This window comes from Phacochoerus africanus, chromosome 1 (genome assembly GCF_016906955.1).
Source record: "Phacochoerus africanus isolate WHEZ1 chromosome 1, ROS_Pafr_v1, whole genome shotgun sequence".
Lineage (NCBI taxonomy): Eukaryota > Metazoa > Chordata > Mammalia > Artiodactyla > Suidae > Phacochoerus > Phacochoerus africanus.
The window spans coordinates 181,148,987-181,167,215 of record NC_062544.1 but is presented as its reverse complement, the minus strand read 5'-3'; the positions used below and the strand labels follow the sequence as shown (position 1 = coordinate 181,167,215).

At 41.4% G+C, this 18,229-nt stretch overlaps 1 protein-coding gene across 14 annotated transcripts in view; it reads left to right on the top strand.

Annotated features, from left to right (window-relative positions):
• The first annotated feature begins 2,035 nt into the window (after positions 1–2,035).
• The window catches only part of B3GALNT1 (beta-1,3-N-acetylgalactosaminyltransferase 1 (globoside blood group)), a 35,085-nt gene continuing 18,891 nt past the window's right edge, over positions 2,036–18,229 (top strand). For 5 of the 14 annotated variants that reach the window (XM_047785772.1, XM_047785748.1, XM_047785755.1 and 2 more), the window contains exons 1-2: positions 2,055–2,169; positions 3,647–3,728. The gene's annotated coding sequence lies outside the window, so the exon portion shown is untranslated. Of the gene's footprint in view, positions 2,170–2,326; positions 2,409–2,442; positions 2,463–3,646; positions 3,733–18,229 lie in introns of those variants that run through there. The other 9 variants (XM_047785783.1, XM_047785746.1, XM_047785795.1 and 6 more) reach the window with 6 other exon arrangements.

Genomic DNA, 18,229 nt, shown 5'->3' with positions numbered 1-18,229 from the left:
ATCCACTGACTTAGACTGACTTATTAAATTTGTAAAAGTGGGGATTTAGAATCCTACACTTGTCTGTGGAACAGATGGTGCCCTCTGAGAGTCTTCTTGGAATTAAAGTGGTCATGTTATATAAAGTAAACTTGACATAGATCTCACCCAGAAGAGCTTAAATGGATGAGCTCGCACTCATGGATGTTTGATATGAGCCAGAGACTACACACAGTATTACTCATGGATGTTTGGTATGAGGCAGAGATTACACACAGTATTACTTATTTTTGATGCTGTTTTGTTATTAAATGGAACTGGTGTTTGGCTCAGGTATGCCCAGCTAAATATAGGAAACTCCTCCTGGATCTTATCAAACCTTCTTAAAATATATATCACAAGATCTTGTGGGAAGTATCATCGCTTTTATCAGAATTAGCCAGAGAAATTCTAAAGTGGCCCAAACTCCACAGAGCCCAGAGTTTACTGTTCTTTGAATGAAGCTAGCATCTAATTCAATGAAGCATCCACCACTAGGTGATCTGAAAAAGTAGGTACCAGAATGATCCAGATGATCATTCTATCCACCTAGGCGAAGAGATGTGTAACCTATGTTCTTCTTGTAGGGACTAAGATTTTCTCCAAACATTTCCAAAGTCTCCAAACCAAAGATTACCTATGAACCACAAAAGGGAAAACAGACTCTACTAGAAAAATCTGGAGGTCATGTCAGATTTAAGTGCTCTCTGATACCAGGACAACCTAATATTGTGCACATAATATTAGTTAATATTATTTATTAGCAGTTAATATTACATTTTTCCCAATGAGAAACAATAAGAAGAGCACCTGGTAAAGTGTGCCACCCTAGAAGGATTCTTGCCATCTAATCAAACACCTCAAACTTCCTTCTAGCTTACAGAAAATATGGAATCTAGAGAAAAAGTCAAATGACATCAGGAGGAAAATATGGTCAGACAAACTGAGAAGGTAGAACCTTCTCTCTGCCAGATAACCGGCCTAGACTCTTCAAAAAGTTAATACCATGAAAATAAAACAGGTGGAGAACTGTTCTTAATTAAAAGAGACAAACATAACAACAAAAGCAATACATGAATCGTCATTGGACTATCTTTCTACAGACCAATATAAAAGACTTTCTTTGACAACTGGAGAAATTTGCATGTGGGCTAGATATGAAGTGATATCAAACAACTGTTTCTTATAGTAATTTAGTTTCTTATAGGAGAATGTCATTGTCTTTAGGAAGAAGAGAATGAAAGCAGTTATAGCAAAACGTTATAAAGTTAATCTTATTCATTCTTGGAGGAATGTATATGAGTGTTGACTGAACTATTCTTTCAACACGTCACACCACACCGTGATGCTGCCACCAAACTGTTCACTGTGCCACAGACAAGAGAATCAGTTTTCAGATGGCACTATTTCAGGGACGCCAAAGTAAGGAGAAGTAATATTATTTGGATTAATTCAACAACCGCCACCCAGAGACCGGTACAACCAGAACCCACACAGCAACACCCAGCTCCCACGCCTACAAGCGTCTCCAGTCTTCCCAAGGAGCAAAAGTTGGTGACCACTCAGAGTGGGACAGACCTTTGAATTCTTCAGGCCAAAGTGCGACTCCCAGGATTCCTGCTGGTTCCCCAGACCACTGTAACCCCGACGTATCCCCACCCTCCATTTTCCATTGATTCTAGAAGGGGAACACGCCTGTTTCCTTCGAGAGCAAAGAACTTCCCAAGGTTTCTACTTCCCTTCCTAGCTCAGTTAGGATTTCAGTAAGTAGATCCCTCCAGGGCTGCCTCGAGGCCGGGCATTTACACAACTTGAATACAGGACTAGCAAGGCAAAGAAACCCTTCCCGCGGTCAGCCACTACGTGGCTCACATGTAAAATGCCTACCTACTACCCTGAAGCTTGGAATGCAAGGTGGTGGCGAGGAGTCACATGGCGCGCAGAAGGGCGGGCGGAGCTAGGCACCCTCCCGAGGGACTCAGGGTCTACGCCTGCGAGCGTGTGAGCGAGCGAGCAAGGGGCTCCCAGGCCCCGACGCGTGGTTTGCGCGCGCCCGGCCTGCGTGAGGCTGCGAGGAGGCTGCGTGAGCGCGCGGGGCGGGAGCATCGGCCGCCCGCCGAAGTCTGAGCAGGAAACGCGCGGTGCTCGGAGGTGAGTGTGGGCAAAGGACAGCGCAGAGACCTTGGGGACCCCCGCCAGGCTGGGTGGCGGACGTAACCCTGGGACCTGTTTCTCCCAGGACGCGCCCGCCTCCGGGGCGGCTGGGCCGGGAGGCGGGCCAGGCGGCGCCGCCCACTCCTCCAGTCCTCTCCAGTAGCTCGGCCCGTGTTGCGCCGCGAGGGCTCGCGCCCTGGGGCTCGGGCTTCAGCGACGATCACCTCCTTCATCCGGTGAGGGCTTGATGGGGCCTGGCAGGACCGTGGGCGACACGGAGGAGCGCCTGGGTGCGTGACGGAGCCAGGCCGCGGCTGCCAGGAGCACGCTGTCCGCTTTGCTTTGCCCCAGGGAGCAGCCCGCGCCTTCCCCTTGCTCCGGGCCGCTCTGGCGGCGACAGATTAAGGGAGCTGCCTGGAGGCGTTTTGGCCGGGATGGCGGGGTAGAGGTGGGGACAGTGTTTCGCTGTAGGATTCCCCAGCAGGCCTGGGGAGAACGCTTTCCCCGAAGCGCTGGGGAAGGGCCCCAGGAGTCAGATTATGGGAGGGTTCTTCCTCCTGGGGAGGGATTGGGAGGTTTATGGACCTGAGGAGCAAAATGGGCGAATTGGGCAGAGTGAGGAGGAAAGCCCAAGGGGCTAGGGCTACATGATGTATAAGAGATGCTCTTGATGAGCATACAAGGCATTTTAAAGGAAATCTTAAAGATGCAATGAATGGAGCTTCATTTTTCCAAGCTGCGAGGAATAATGCCAGCAAGAAGCACAAGAAGCACGAGTGGCATTCTATATTCCTTGTCTTAACACTCCTCACTGATGTTCTAGCAGGGAGATTTGCAATGCAGAGATGGTTTTCTTTCAGAAGAAAACAGATAGTACCAGCAAAACACATAGTACCAGCATTTAGGAGGTGGCTGCTTCCTTAGGTAGAGCTACCAACAAAGAACAAATTAACCGAATCCTGCCCCCCCTTTCTGTTTTCAGAGGTAAGGAAGATTTGAGTTTGTAGTCTTGAAATGGTAACGGCTTTGTGTTTTAGCTTTCCCCAGGCAGCTTGGAAAGAGGTAGGGAGCTGATTTTGTGCTCTCTGAATGCAGTTGGTTGATGCTTGATAAAAGAACACATTGAACCTGTATCAGTGTAGAGAAAGGAATTATTTACTATTTAGAGATAAGAATCTAAATTTTTTTTTTTTTTAATCCTAGACCAGAAGGTTCATTCAAATGAATGGCCACTGGATCATTCTAGCCTTGATAATAAGGCCTGTATCAAGACAATGGCCAAACATAATTCCAGATGAGATGCATGAAGTTATTTGAGAGTCAGGAAGAAGAGAGGATCACAGCTTTTCCAGAAATGAAAAGAATATTGATACATAGCTCCTCTAGCTAGGTATAGAATGTTGGTTTTAGATGTCATCATGCCCAGTGTTGTTATGACTGAGATATATTCTTTTTCTGTTCTTCTGTTTATTAGTTCACAGCAAATCTGTTCATTAAAACATGGAATATGGAAAACAAAAAACTTCAGCTAGTGCTTTAGTCTCATCTGAGATTTTGTACGTAAGTTCATCTTATTTTAACCAAGACATAATCCTTATTTGTTAAAATTGACTATAATAGTCTCTTTTACAGGATTTTAAGGATTATTTAACACAACTGCAAATTTTCTTGTATATTCTAGTATATTTTTTGCCCTAAAGGATTTGTAAGAATTAAGCTCAATTAAACCATTTTGGATTATATGTATATATTTAAAAAATTGAATCGTCATTAAAATACCATGGTATCTCAGGAACGCTTAACTATATACACTAAATTTAGTGGTCATGTTCAACTCAAGATCAGACTCAACTCTCTTTATTTCTAAGAAAATACTCTAGTGGATACTTTTCCCGTTTGTCCTTCCCTTTCAAATGATTCACCTTCTCTCTGTGCCCAGTATCTAGCTCTGTTCTGTCCACCACTGAATGATACAGGTAGAATCCCATTTTAGGAAATGCCTTTATCCATTTTGCAACTGTGTAATGTCCAGGCTAAATATGCTTTTCTGTTAAAGTTCTAACAGCCGTCATTGCTCAGCCCTCCTCACTGTGTGGTAGATAATCATGCTGTACAGCTTCATGAATGAGGTCAAAACTCGAGGGTCAACCAGGATGTAAGTGACCTGGCTCAACAGATAAATTCAAAAGTTGCAGTTCATGTAACAGCAGACTCTTTGGCAAATATCTCTTTAGGGATTCTGAGAGATGATTTTGATTTAGTAAAAAGTTGTATATTTTAAGTATTGATTTGCTTTTGGCCCAGAGTTTTTGGCACATACTGAATTAGAGGAGAAGAGAAAGTGAGTGTATGAACTAGAAGTGACTTGTTGGGGAGTCACATCTCAGTGAGGGGGCAGTGAAACCACAGAGCAATCTGTGGTGTGTGTGTGTTTCAGGGGGTGCCTGAGAGGTTGCAGGATGGAGAATTTGGCTAGGGAGATAATTGTACCCCTTGCAACTTTGAGAAATTAAGTAATAAGAACCAGGAAGCTAGAATAGATTATGTTTTCCATTCTGTATATGTCTGACCCTGACACAGGTGGTTAGCCAGGAAGCCCAAGCCTTTTGTTGTCCCCTATAGTATCTATAGCCTAGATTAATACTTCTTAGCCTTGCTACCCTCCGGGAACAATTTCATGTAGAGAACGTGTTACCACCACGAGGATCCACTTTTCAGTAGCACAACCCTTAGGAATAATGAGGAAACAGAGAATAGCGATCCTAGGAGGTTTTGTTGTTGTTCTAAGTTATGCCATTTCATGGCGCTAGCACAAACATAGTTTTATTGGCACACAGCCACACCTATATGCTTAATAATGTCTTTGGCTCCATTTTCACTACAAAAGTAGGGTCAAGTGGCTGGGATAGAGACCATGGGGCCCACAGAGAAAATATTTTGCCATCTGGGCTTTTATTAAAAAAAAAAGTTTGCCCACTCCTGGACCAGAACATAGATTTCTGCTAACCTCTCAAGCAGTGCACTTTGAGTGAGCTCTTTTAAATTAGAATTAATGAAGCACTGCGCCTATTAGACATTTCACAAGTCTGCCGCCACTCGCTACCAGCATGACAGTGAGGGCTCCAACCATGTCTCTTACCTAGAGCTATATTTTGCTAACACTTCGTTTTTGAGGATGGAGTTACCCACTTGCTAAGAAAAAAAAAAGTGTAATCAACTCTTATCTCAGGGTTAAATAGTTTCATTCTCTAAACTGATATAATTGACATAATGTGTGTTTTTATTGCACATCCACACATTCTGAGAGCACAGACTCAGCTCCCTGTCATGAGTGCTGGCCACAAGTTTGCAAACATTTGAGCTGGGGGATCTCCTTCCATCTTTTCCAGATGGGCCTTTCTCATAATGTTCAGTCTGAAACTTGGAGTCATGAACTCTGCATTGTGTTAGCAACTTGCTGGCCAGGCATCTCCAGCCTCTAACACAGAACGAGCATATGGAATGAATAAATGAAATACACTCAGATAACTAAGGGCAAGGGAAACAGTGACTTAACTTGATAGACAAGAATGACAAAGTTCTATAGTATTCCTAACCTAAGGCAACAGTGGGAAGAAATGTTAATTAGGGCAGCTTGTCTTATCCTCTTCCTCCAATGAGTTAAAACTTTTTATAACAAAACAGACAGGCAGCCTAGCTTTCAAGTCAGCCTTGATGCTCTTCTACTTAACTTGTGTCATCTCTCCTTTGCTCTGGTTTTCCTAGCTTCTCTGGACCCCATTACCTATTGCCTCTTCCCTCAGACTGCCCACCACTGACAGCAGAGGTGTGTCCAGTTTTGTTGTACTCTTTGCTCCCTGCCCAGGAATCTCAAGAAACTGTGAGCTTTTCAACAGACACTGTGTTCTGAAGAAGGAGCACAGCATCTGGAGTTGAGCCTCAGTCTGGGTTCCAGGTCTGCCTGTACCTGGGCTGTATCCGTCTCTGAAAAATGAGATGGTAACACTCATTTTACAGTGTTGTGAAAAGAGCTTTGTAAATTGCTATATAAGTGATACAGACTTAAGCCCCAAAGTCCACTTAACCTTAAAAAAAAAAAAAAAAAAACCCTGCTTAAAATTCTAACATGTATTGCAAATTATAAAGAGTGCATGCTTTTTTTGGTTGGATATAGGTGCAGATACAGCAGAAGTAAAAAGAAAATTGCAACTGAATTTTCCTTGTTAGGTCCTATTGCCTTTGGCTGCTCCTTCTCATTCTCAGCCTGGAGATTCTCAGAGTCCCCATTGTGGCTCAGTGGTAACAACCAGACTAGGATCCATAAGAATGCAGGTTTGATCCCTAGCCTTGCTCAGTGGGTTAAGGATCCAGTCAGTGTTGCCGTGAGCTGTGGTGTAGGTCGAAGATGAGGCTTAGATCTGGCGTTGTGGCAATGGTGTAGGCTGGCAGCTGTAGCTCTGATTCAACCCTTAGCCATATGCCGCCCTAAAAAAAACAAAAGGCAGGGGAAAAAAAAGATCCTACATGCCACAATCCCAGAAATCTATAAAATATAGTCATCCTTGATATCCACAGGGGATTGTGTCCAGGATACTCTCAGATACGAAATCCCTTCAAGTCTCTTATATAAGATGGCATAGTATTTGCATATAATCCATACACATCCTTCTTATACTTTAAATCATCTCTAGGTTATTTATAATACCTAATATAATGTAAATGTTATGTAAATAGTTGTAAATACAATGTAAATGATATGTAAATAGTTGCTAGCACACGTGGCAAATTCAAGTTTAGCTTTTTTGGAACTTCTGGAATTTTTTTGAATACTTTTGATCAAAGTTAATAGAGCCTATACGGTGGCAGAGCACCAACTGTGTTCCCATAAATTGTTATTCCTACAAAAAGTACTTTCTTTCCAAACACCATATATCTTTTTAAAATGTGTTTTTAAAAACCTAGGTGTCTTCTACCTCAACACACAAGAGACAGGAGGCTTCCATTTTTAATGAGACTGGAATTGAAAAACATTCTTCCATACATCTCAGAATATCTGAGATGGTGGCACTGCAGTCCACCAGCAGGGGATGCAGGGGCAGAATTGGGAAATGATAATAGAGCATTAGGTATTTATACTCACTATCTACTTAAAGCTGTTTAATGACCACAGAAAGTTATGCTTAATGTGGGGAGAGGGGTTTTTCTTAAACTCATCGAGTGCCTCAGATGCATTCTTAAAAATGGAACAATTTAAAAATGCCATGCAACATTTTTCCATATAGTGCATTTTCCATATACTTTTCCATATACTGCATTTTAAATATGAATAACAAGGTCATGAAATCTTGGAGTTGAAAGGAACCTCAGAAGTTACCTAGAGTAACTTAAAACTCAGTGAGGAATTAACCTTTGTAACATTCCCACCAGCTGCTTAAAGATTTCTGTTAGTGAGGAGCAGCCCATTCTAGTAATCTTTACTGAACCTTCCAACTGACATTTATCTTAGGGCTTCCATTCGCCATCTGGAGTTACACTGATATATATATATATATATATATATATATTTTTTTTTTTTTTTTTTTTGCCATTTCTAGGGCCACTCCCATGGCATATGGAGGTTCCCAGGCTAGGGGTCTAATCGGAGCTGTAGCCGCCGGCCTACACCACAGCTCACAGCAACGCCGGATCCTTAACCCACTGAGCAAGGCCAGGGATCAAATCCGCAACCTCATGGTTCCTAGTTGGATTCATTAACTACTGAGCCACTATGGGAACTCCTACAGTGTGGTATTAACTTGTAGAATTTCTGTTACCATTGTTCTTCGTTTACAAGCTTTTGGGGAATGCTTTCTGCACTAGGTGTTGGGGATACAGCAGCCCACAAAAATGGACATTGTCTCTGTTCCGTTGGAGCTAGATAGGACCTGAGAGGTATCCTGGCCCAGTCCCTTAAAGGTTCTGATGAGGAGTTCTCTTGTGGCACAGCAGTTTGGGTTGCTGCTGTGGCTCAAGTTCAATCCTTGGCCCGGGAATTTCGACATGCTACAGGTGCAGCAAAAAAAAAAAAAAAAGGTTCTGATGAGAAAAGCAACTCACCAAATTCAGTAACTGTCCCCTCCCCCAACTGTTAGAACTAGAATCCTGACTTTCCAGTTATTACTTTATATCACTACCTTTTTCATATTGAGCTCATATGCAACTAAAACTAAAACTTTTAGATTTTTTTAACTTAGGCTACTGTTAAAATGGCCTCCCATCCTCTCATGCAGTTGGGTTTTGGAACTCAGAGAGAACGTGCATTTATTACCATCAGATTTCATCTTGCTTTGGCTCTACTCTAACCTTGAAAGCATTTTAGACTGTAATGATGTCTTCTAATGAATTTGCTTTTTTCCCCCACTTTCTTGTCTTCAAAATTGAATAAACCCACACTTATTTGTCTTTGATAAGAAATACTAAGCAGAAAAAAGCTGAAGAATAGGCTTGTGATTTTTTTTTTTTTTGGTCTTTTTTGCCATTTCTTGGGCCGATCCCGCAGCATATGGAGGTTCCCAGGCTAGGGGTCTAATCGGAGCTGTAGCCACTGGCCTACAGCAACATGGGATCCGAGCCGCATTTGCTACCTACACCACAGCTCACGGCAATGCCGGATCCTTAACCAACTGAGCAAGGGCTGGGATCGAACCCGCAGCCTCATGGTTCCTAGTTGGATTCGTTAACCACTGTGCCACAATGGGAACTCCAGAATAGGCTTGTGATTAAACCCTAGAGATCTCCCCCAGGTTAACAAAATGCTCTAACAGCCTTAGGACGTAAGTGGGAGAGCAGGTCTGTGGCTGTTTTGGTCAATACTATATTCTCGAAGCCCAGCTCGAGCCCAGGAGATGTGTGTTGAACTAATGACTAGCTATGAAAAATCCACTGGCCAGGATGGATCAGCCGATTGTGAACTATCTAGGCACTGCCATTGGACTCAGATATTTCCATTTTGTTCAGCGGGACCTTTTGGTGCCCTGCCTTTTGCAGAGAAGCTTAATTCTTGTGTGTTACCTAAGGCTTCCCTTAACCATCTGTTCAAGGAACCCTTTTGAATATGGGAATGCGGTTAGTCAGTGAAATGGTCTTAGTGGTTCTGCTGGCTCCTGATAGTCACTCATTCTGTGTCCAAGTGCTTACAGAATTTCTGCAAGTTTTGTAGGGTTATTTGGAATATAAATTCACTAATATTATACCCACACCTCAGCAGTTCCACCATTTCTGTAAAGTATATTTGGAAGAGAAGACTAGTGGAAGATTGTCTGGGTAAGAATTAGAAAGAGCTGAGCAAGATTTGCTTGTAATAGGATTTCCTTTAAGTTTCTGGTTTAGTTTTGTCAACATTTCTTCCCTGAGGAAGATCAGAGCTGCTTCTGTGTGGAGAAGACTGTGAAGACATCAGGCCAGAGAGATAAAAACAAGTTAGGAAGGATGTCTTATAGTGCAGTGCCTACAGACCCCACTAAGCTGGTCAGGACACCTGGATTCTCAGCCCTGCTTTGCTGCCTGTGAGAACCCAACTAAGGAGCAAGTCTCCAAAAGCACTTACTAGAGTGGCAGGACCAGGCGGGGGTTGTTGCTACAATCATGGAGAGAGGGGAGCATGAAGAACTTAAATAAAGTAGAAAGGAAGTCCTTTTTGACATAAACTTTGTCCTGACAGAGTAAAGCATATTTCATGTTCAAGCATTATTAAATTAGGCAGCTGTAGTCGTTGCTTTCATTCATTCAATAAATAAATTAGATTCCTGCCAGCTGTGTGCCTCAAAAAGTAAAGAGGAAATATAAGTCTTACCAAATAGAACAGTTCTTAAAGTAGCTCAGTGCATCTTGACTATCTCAGCTTGAAAAGGTTAATGTATCTTGTAGTTGTCCTCCAGTTGCTAGAAGAACCTATTGTAGGACTTTTTTTTCTTAATGACCGCACCCACACACATAGCGTATGGAAGTTCCCCTACCAGGAACTGAATCTGAGCCACAGCTGTGAATTACACTGCAGGTGCAGCAACGCCGGATACTTTAACCCACGGCACTCAAACCTACACCTCCTCAATGACCTGAGCTGCTGCAGTCAGATTCTTAACCCACTGCACCACAGCGGGAACTCCTACTGTAGAAGTTTTGACAATGCAGATCCTCCTCAATTGTAGGAAGACCGTGGGGCAGGAGCAACGGTTGTAGGCGAGGGGAGCATGTGTGTGGGGGAGGAACCAAAAAAGTCTACATTTGACATTGTGGACCTATTCATAGTTCCTGTGGCTTCTGTGTATTGAACACAGAAGAACAACAGAACATTAGGAACTTCAAAATGCTCTAGGAAACATAATCCTTGGGCTCTAAAAGAAGGCCTACTGATTTGCAGGGAGAAGGTGGATCAGCCAGGATTTACTTGCATGTTTAAATGGGTTATAGAGCTGATATGTGTAATTACAGTTTGTATTAAACCCTGTATGCGCATGACCTTTTTTTAGGGTGTTGGATTTCTACTCCTTTACAGTATCATGTTTTAGGTAAAGTCAGAATGTTGCACAACTTAAAATAGTTTAGTATTTATCTTTACTAGTTAGCTCATGTTTTCTCCTTGGATGACCCTGAATCTAGCATGCTTGGGCTTAGAATTTCATTGAAATTTGGGTTTGTTGTTTTTTCCTGTTTGCACCTTTTATTTTTATTATTTATTTATTTATTTAGTCTTTTTAGGTCCTCACCCATGGCATATGGAAGTTCCCAGGCTAGGGGTCGAATCGGTGCTGTAGCTGCCAGCCTACGCCCCAGCCACAGCAATGCCAGATCCAAGCCGTGTCTGTGACCTACACCACAGCTCACGGCAATGCTGGACCCCTGACCCACTGAGTGAGGCCAGGGATGGAACCCAAGTCATCATGGATACTAGTTGGGTTCGTTACCAGTGAGTCACAATGGGAACTCCTTGCCCAGCATGCTTTTGATGCAAAGTAATAAGTCAGTACCCGATGAATTATTAGTTATTATTTGTTACTGTTAATAACTTATCTTTGGGTTTTGAGAATGGCAGTCTTGAGTCTATCTCTGTAAAGATGGTAAGGCTGTGATGCTCTCAAGGTTCAATGGTTGCAGAAAGTTAAAACCTACTCAGAGCAGCTCTGCTCAAGAGAGCTGCAGCAGACTCCCTAGGATAGGAAGGGCAGTGGCCAAGAACATGAGGTTTGGAGTCCTGTTTGAATCGGTCTCTACCACTTACAGCCCCAAAGGGCAGATTATTGACTCTCCCTAAGCCTTAGTTTCCTCACATGTTAAATGTGAATAGTAAGGATTTTAACAGCTCCTTAATTCATGGGCTCTTTTGAAGATGATAGGACTTTGTTCCTGGTGCTCTCCCCATAGCTGGAGTACCCAGGACCAGCACATCATGTGGACGCCTGCCTACACTGATTGCAGACAGTATCCAAATAAGCAGATAATTGATTGGACTGCTAGGCTCTCTTTCCGTTTCTTTTTCTTTTTTTTTTTTTTTTTGGTCTTTTTGCCATTTCAGGGCCGTTCCCGCAGCAGATGGAGGTTCCCAGGCTAGGGGTCAAATTGGAGCTGTAACTGCCGGCCTACGCCAGAGCCACAGCAACGCGGGATCCAAGCCGCGTCTGCAACCTACACCACAGTTCACGGCAACGCCGGATCATTAACCCACTGAGCAAGGGCAGGGACCGAACCCGCAACCTCATGGTTCCTAGTCAGATTCGTTAACCACTGCGCCACGACGGGAACTCCTCTTTCCGTTTCTATTGAAGTATGGTATACAGAAATAAAAGTGCACAAGTTAGAAGATGAATTATCAAGAGTGAACACACCTGTCGCCACTATTGAGGTCAAGAGAGACAGCACGTGGTCAGCATCCAAGAAGCTCTCCTCTAGCCTCTTCCAATTTTACTTCCTCCCTCTTCACAGAGGTTACGAGTGTCCTGAATTCTAACACCAGAAATTATTTCTGCCTGCTTTTTAACTTTGTGTAAATGGGCATCATCGTGTCTGTTCTTTGTGTACTTGGCCTTCTTTAGCTCAACATTATGGCTGAGAGATTCTCCATGGTGTCATGTGAGGATGTGGTTTATTCACTTTCATTTTGTATAATGTACTTTTCTCTGTATTTCTCTCTTTCTTCTGCTGTGGGTTGTTTCCAAGTTGGGGTTATCATGAACAGTGTTCCACTAAGAACTTCAGTGAACATTTTTGGTGTCCTTATGGGACATAAACCTTGTTGAATGTTCTAAATCTTGTTGAATGTTCTATAGCGAGTGTAATAGCTGGGTCATTGGGCACATGTTCTGTTTTAGTGAGTAACACTTAACAAGTTTTCCAGAGTAATTGTACCAGTTTCTTCAGCTTTGGGTTTTTTTCTTTTTACTACTACTTAAATTTTTATTTATTAAATTAACAAAATTAGTTTCTCAATTCGGTGAATACAAAGATATTCTAGGAAGGATTTCCCAAAGTGTGGAATTCTAGTCTTGCCAGGGGTGCTGAAACTTAAAATAGATTCTTTTAAGATTAATTTGAGGGAATTCCTGTTGTGGCTCAGCAGGTTAAGGACCCGACATTGTCTCTGTGAGGATGCAGTTTCAATCCCTGGCCTCGATCAGGGGTTAAGGATCTGGCATTGCCCCAAGCTGCAGTGTAGGTTGCAGATGCAACTCAGATCCAGTGTTGCCATGGCCGTGGTGTGAGTCCCAGCCACAACTCCGATTTGACCCCCAGCCCAGGAACTTCCATATGCCATAGGTGCAGCTGTAAAAAATAAATAATTTTTTAAAAGATAAATTTGAGAGACTTAGTGTAAATTTGAGAAGACTTGTCCACTTCTCAGAGAATGTACATTAGCATATTAAAAACTCTGAAAAGTCCTCCATTAGAAAATAATAGTTGGATGATTTCCAGTGTTTTTGGTCCACAGACCTTTTGAAGCTCTGTAACATCTGTAGTTAAGACAGATGCAGCTATCTTTGGCTGCCATAAAGTTTTATGCTTAATAACAGAGATGCCGGTTCCTTCTCCAAGAATAGTGGTTTCATTTAATGGTTAAAGCATTTGCACGCCTAATAACCTGGAGGGGGACAACTGTTTTGTCTCTGGAGGTCTTCTGGGCTTTTCTGTTATTTGAAATGTTTCTTCAGCTGTTACAGATCAACCACCAAATCAACAAGTAATTATTACTGATGCCCTGCTGTGCACTCAGCATTGTGCTAGACATGTGAGATAGAGAAGATTGTTTAATATAAATTATTTAGAATCTAGTTGACGAATGCGTGTGCAGTTAATATCACAAGTTTATTTCTTCATAAAATGCAAATTATTTTAAAATTATAGATATCATTTATTTCTTAACAGTGCTATGTGACGTTATTATTTAAGAAGTCAGTAATAAAATAATAGTGTCCTTCCCTGTTGGCCTTTGATATTTTCGTATTCATCGATGTTTTAGGTTTTTCTTTCTGTCCCTTCCCTGGGACATTGGGTTCAGATCGGTGTCAGGGTTCACAAAGCCTACTGCTCAGCTGAGCTAAGGAGGCCAGTACTCCCACTCTCAGGGAATGAGCCGGTCCCTCCCAGGTCTCAGGCCAGGCCAATTTGATTTCTATGACATCATAGTGTGTGTATTTGTATGCTTGAATGTCATCGAACTTCAGAAACTACTGAGTGCCCCTGTGCTGACTGGTTAGTTCATGTTCTCCACATAAACCTCACAGTAACTGATTTATATCTGAAAGAAGACGCTTTTGAGAAGTTATTTTCTCCAGGGTCACACAACCATTAAGTGTTGCAGCAAAGATTTAGGGTGAGCCATCTAGCTGTATTTTTATTATGCTTTTTTTCCTGTTTTGATAAATGTAAAATACAAAGAAAACTATAAGAGAAGGCCTATATTTCTATCACCCTGAATTATCAACTGATAGTATTTTGTAGTACTTGTGTCTAGTCCATTTTTCCTGTTATCCCCACATGTCCCCTTCATTCTTTCACAGCAACGCCCACACTGCTTAGTTGGAAGGTATTCCTGTAGTCCCTTTAAAAAATAGGATTTTTTTTGGGGGGGGGGGTCATTCGTTTTTGAGATGAAGAGAAAGAAGAGTTTATTAAAATAGGAGACTCTGCTAATGCAGCAGGACAACTTTCTGGTAATCAGGGAGAGCTGACCAAAAAATAGTTTTATATACAGGTGCAGCTTCTGAAAGCTCACTGTTCCTTGTATGGGGTTTAAAACTGTTTAAATGGTATTATATATATATGTGTGTAATTGTTCAAATTGCATTTTTTACTCAACAGTTTGTTTTTCAGAACTATTAATATTTTGAATAGTTTTACATTGTACAAATCCAGTTCATTTTCTTTAATTATCTTGTAGGATTCCATTGAAAGACAGACCAAGTTTTATTTATCTCTTATATTATGGAGAGACATTTAGGTTTTCTCAAATTTTCTGCTTTCATAGCTCCCTAATGAGCATGTGTGTACATGTATGAGGGTTTTTCTAGGGTGTGTTCCCATAAAAGAAATGGCTGGTTTTCAATTTTACTAGATATAGATGTGTTGCTTACCAGAGGTGGGGTGTCACAGTTGCTACTTCCACCCATAGTGTATGACAAATGGCATTTACTCCAGTAACTGATTAATATTAAACTTTGATATTTTCTGACGTGTTAAAAATTTGGTATTAATTTCCATTTCCCTGATTACTATTGAGATTGACCCTGGTTTCATGTCTGTTGACCATTCTTATTTCTTCGTGTTCACTTGTCACTCATTTTCCTTTTGATTTATAAGTGCTTTTTTTTTTTTTTTTTGCTTTTGCTTTTGCTTTTTAGGGCTACATCTGCAGCATATGGAAGTTCCCAGGCTAGGGGGCAAATCAGAGCTGCATCTGCGAGCTGCACCACAGCTCACAGCAGTGCCGGATCCTTAACCCATTGAGCGAGGCCAGAGATTGAACCCACATCCTCATGGATACTAGCTGGGTTTGTTAATTGCTGAGCCACAATGGGAACTCCTTGATTTATAAGTTTTATATGAACTTTATACAAAGAGAAAATGATAGAAGATTATTACAAATATACCTTCTGTAACAAATATATATCAGTGGTTAACGAATCTGACTGGGAACCATGAGGTTGCAGATTTGATCCCTGGCCTTGCTCAGTGGGTTGAGGATCTGGCATTGCCTTGAGCTGTGGTGTAGGTCACAGACGCGGCTCAGATCTGGTGTTGCTGTGGCTGTGGCTGTGGCATAGGCCAGCAGCCACAGCTCCGATTGGACCCCTGACCTAGGAACGTCCCTATGCCGTGGGAGCAGCCCAAGAAAAAGGCAAAAAAAAAAAAACCAAAAAAAACCAAAACAGAACAAATATATATCCAGAAGAGATTCTGTTTCCCAGTCCTTTGTTTTACTTGTAATAATTATTTCTTTCTGAGTCTATGGCTTATCATTTAACTGTGTTTATGGTGTCTTGTCCCCTGTAGTTTTATATTTTTTTGTGACCCATTCTATTTCCCCTCTCTTTTGTGGGATGTGTTTTTTATGACTTGTTTATGAAGACTTTCCCCATGTAGAGGTCACAAATCTATTCTGCAATATTTTCCTGTAATGGCATTTTTTTTTTACATGCTCAGTATTTTATTTTGGAAATAAATATGAATATAATATAACTTTTTTCACATTTATTCCAAAACAATTTATTGAATCCTTTCTCCATTGGTTTGCAGAGCCACTTCTGCCTTTTTTTTTGGGTCTTTGTAGGGCCACACCCAAGGTACATGGAGGTTCCCAGGCCAGGGGCTGAATCAGAGCTGTAACCCCTGGCCTATGCCACAGCCACACCAGATCCAAGCAAAATCTGCAACCTACACCACAACTCAGGGCAATGCTGTATCCTTAACCCTCTGATCAAGGCCAGGGATGGAACCCAAGTCCTCATGGACACTAGTCATATTGGTTTCCACTGAGCCACGACAGCAACTCCCACTTTTGCCATTTTTTAAGTCCATATGGATAGGTGGGTCTATTTCAGGTCTTGCTACTCAGTTATTTATCTTTTCTATCACTCTGGTGTAATCACTGTAGCTCTGCAAAAAGCTTTAATAATACCCACTCCCATTCCAACTCCAACTTCATTCTTTGTTTTCAAAATTGTATTGGTTATTCCCAGATCATTAAGTTCCTTTCACAATCCTATGAATTTATTGATTAACTTGGGGACGTAGAATCTTACATTGGAGTTTTCTTGTCCCCAAATATATTATCTCTTTCATTTATTCACATCTTTTTATATCCTTCAGAAAAATTTTTACATCATGGTTCTGCATGTCTATTGTTAGCTTTACTTGACACTATAGTTTTTGTTGTTACTGTGTTTTTACCTGTTTCTTTTTCTTTTTTTAGTGGAGTTTTTTGTTGTTGTTGTTTATTAAAACTTTAGGGTGTAAAAGCTAATAATTTGATGTGGAATTAACATGGTTTGCCATCTGGTGATTTCACATATATTATGTTATCAATCCTCACGCTGTTGCACTGAGAGGTAGTAGTCTTGTCCCCTGTTTTTACATATGAGAGTGCAAGCGAGAAGTTAATGACTTGCCCAGTTCTCAGGGCTGGATAGTGACAAAGCCATAATTCAAGTGTTTACTTCCTCTTCTGCATTGTTTCTTTAGAACTATTTCTCATACTTAATTTACATGTAAAAAAATTTACAGTCTTTGTTAAGGAATGACATGACCTCGGGTTAGTATGAAATCAGTTGTGTATGTCAAGTAGTATAGTATACAGAGACTGAAGATGGTGAAACCTGAAAATTTCTAAAGTTTTAATTAGATATCTGTGTTCTTTAGTTACAAATTGTAGCACAAATTGTTGTTTACCCCTCTTTTCTCTCCTCATTTCTTATATACATTCCCCAATGCAATCCCTATGGGTTACTTGGGCAGTATGTAGTATTTATAGAGAGGACAATACAGGCATTTTCTCTGGACACAGCAGAGACACATACTCATAGATGAATTCAGCAAACAAGGAAAATTTGCTTTGGCAGGGACTTTAATAAAGTTCTACAGCTATACTGTGTTGTATATGCAAAATCTTGAATTATGAGGAAATGATTGTCACTGGCTTTTTCTTAAATTATTGATGTAAATCTAAGTGTTCCAGTGGCTACTTAGGCATTAGGCACATGCATTCTTTTTTTTTTTTTTTTTTGCTTTTAAGTCCACACCTGTGGCATGTGGAAGTTTCCAGGTCAGGGGTCCAATCGGAGCTATAGCTGCTGGCCTATGTGAGATCCAAGCCACATCTGTGACCTACACCACAGCTCACGGCAACACCAGATCATTAACCCACTGAGCAAAACCAGGGATCGAACCCACATTCTCATGGATCCGAGTTGAATTCATTACCACTGAGCCATGAAAAGAACTCCCAAAATTCTTTTAGGAGCCTTGAGTTTTCTCAGGCAGCCATTGCTTTTTGTTTTGTTTTGCTTTTTAAGGCCACACCTCCAGCATATTGAAGTTCCTAGGCTAGGGGTCAGATTGGAGGTACAGCTTCTGGCATACACCACAGCTCATGGGCAAGGCCAGATCCTTTAACCTACTGAGAGGGGCCAGGGATCAAACCCATGTCCTCATGGATACTAGTCAGGTTTGTTTTTGCTGAGGCACAACAGGAACTCCAGTCATTCCTTATTAATAATGGAAAGAGAGCTGTTAAAAACACTTAAAATAAGACTACCAATACAAGGAAGTTTAACAAAGCATGTATTTTCCATTGAAACTTGGCCAGTTTTTAACCTGACCATAGCTGGTTTATGAATTTATTAAATTACTTTATTAAAAAATGAAGTTTTTTTCTAAATAGAAGTATAGTTGATTTACATCATGTTAGTTTCAAGTGTATAGCATAGTGATTCAGTCTTTTCCCTTATACCTTATTACAAAATATTGAATATAGTTCCCTGTGCTGTATAGTAGGTCCTTCCTGGTTATAATTTTATAAATAGTAGTGTGT